The sequence below is a fragment of the Echinops telfairi genome, unplaced genomic scaffold (genome assembly GCF_000313985.2).
Source record: "Echinops telfairi isolate 266 unplaced genomic scaffold, ASM31398v2 ScPeMD7_1713;HRSCAF=2227, whole genome shotgun sequence".
NCBI lineage: Eukaryota > Metazoa > Chordata > Mammalia > Afrosoricida > Tenrecidae > Echinops > Echinops telfairi.
In genome coordinates this window covers 3,804,594-3,807,056 of record NW_022105611.1, presented here as the reverse complement: position 1 = coordinate 3,807,056, position 2,463 = coordinate 3,804,594, and positions in this window count along the sequence as shown.

The following is a 2,463-nucleotide window of genomic DNA, read 5'->3' as shown; positions in this document are numbered from 1 at the left end:
GAAGGGATTTAATACAGGACAAATATTTCTTGTATGAGGAACTTCCAAAAGAAAAATTCCATTATCTTTTAATTCAACTTTGTTTTGAAGCCACCATGTCCATTTTGATACTTGGAATCCATTGTTTCCCTCAGAATACAGTGTCATTCATAGCAATGACACTGAGTTATCAAGATTAATTTTAAATGTTTTATCCATTCTGATTAGAGGTATGCATATATTCTTTAAAACGTCCTAAAGTACATACAATTTGTATATAAAATTTAATTTCTGTAACATTACTTTTCAACTTCACTACCACATTATACTGCCCGAGTACAGCACATTATTGGATACATATGAGTATACATCTTAATTTTGCTTTAAAGTGTTGCATGAGAGAAAGGATACCGCCCTCAGGAGTCATGCCACTATCACTGAGTAAATCTACATTTCTGTGGGCTTGAGTTTCCTTAGAAGTAATGATTTTAAAAGTTCCCTTCACTCTAATTATCTTTATTGGGGGAAGAAGCACAAACGTTTGGAAATCACTCGTAGGATATTTATCTGACACTATGCTAGCAGGTCTGGCGTTTAGTGATAAAAAAACAAACTTGCTGTCATCAAGTCAATGCTGACTCAGAGATGCACAGTGGGTTTTGGAGACTAACCGTTCAGGGGAACAGAAAGCCCAGCCTTTCTCCCGAGGCACTGCTGGTGTTTTCAAACTGCCAGACATGCTGATCACAGCCCAATGCATAACCATTCTACTACCAGGCTTAGTGATTATGTGGCGCCTACAATAACTACATCGAATACAGGGTATGTGCATTCAATCAGATCATAGCCAATGAGGCCTCTGTGTAGGCAGGGCTTTCTCCTGAGAATTCTGGGAAATCTGGTATTTCCTCCTTGGAGGTGGGAGAGACTCTCAATTCACTCCCTTGGAGACACTCTACTGACAACACACATGGTGCTATGCCCTGGGAGCTGGAGAAGCCACAGGGACCTACCGTGATGCAGCCCTGAAGCTGGAGAAGACATGTGCAGATCCCTGCCAACGCTGAGATGCTTACAATGCCACTGGATCCAAAGCTTTTCTACCCACTGGCCTGTGATCTTCCTGCACTAGGCAGCATCATTGCATGTGTTTCGTGAGTCTCAAGAGGAATTTATATCTTGGTATCAGACATATGGGCTATATTGGACTTATGGGTTTGGACTGGACTGCTTGTACATTCTTAAGGTACAATTATCCTTTATATAAAACTCTCTCTTGGATGAATAACTCGCTATTGCAAAAGGAGTGTGTACTGGCCTGGATCAGAGATGAATTAGGAAATTTCTAGAAACCCAGAAAGAGAACATGACGTACCAAAACTTATGGGACACAGAAAGGCAGTTATCAGAGGAAGATTCATAGCAATAAAAGCACACATAAAAAAAGGAAGAGAGACTTATGATTGATATGCTGCACAAAATTTACAGCAACTTAGTCAACAGTACAATCCTACTAATAGAAAAAAAAGAAATGATAAAAATCAGGGCTGAGGTTCAGGAGAGGGAAAGTAAGAAAACCATGGGAAAAAGTAATGCTGCTAAAAGCTGGTTCTTCAAAAGGTTAAACAGAATTGACAGACCGCTGGCAAATGTAACCAAAGAAAGGAAGGAACAAATTCCAATAGCAAGGATGAGGGATGAAACAGAGGACATTAACACAGACCCCAATGAAATCAAAAGGATAATTACACAGTACTATGAAGGACTGTACTCCAATGAATTCAACAACCTGGAAGACATGGACAAATTCTTAGAAAAAACAAATCCCTCCCTAGACTATCCCTGATGGAGTTCAAGAATCTCCATAGACCTATAATAATGGAATAAATAGACAAGGTTATCAGGGGATTACCAACCCCCGTGGTCCCCTCCCTCCCCCCAACCCAGGACTAAATGGATTTGCAGGATAATTCTACCAAGCATTCAGGGAAGAACTGACTGACACAAACTCTTCCAGAACATAGAAAAAAACAGAAAACTCCCGAACTCTTTCTATGACGCTAGTATAACTCTGACACCACAGCTGGGCAAGGGTCCCACAAGAATCAAAAACTACAGACCAGTATCCCTAATGAACATCAATGCAAAAATCCTTTAAAAAATACTAGCCAATAGAATACAAAATCACATAAAACAAATAACTCACCATTACCAAGTGGGATTCATACCAGGGATGCAGGGATGGTTCCACATATGAAAGCCCATCAGTATTATTTGCCACATTTTAAGAACCACATAATATCAATAGATGCAGAAAAAGCATTTGACAACATCCAACACCAATTCTTGTTTAAGACACTCAAGAAGATAGGAATGGAAGGAAAATTCAATATGAGCTATATATGAAAAACCAATGGCCAATGTGGTAGTAAATGGAGAAAAGATGAAAACAATCCCACTGAAAAAGGGAAACAGACAAGGATG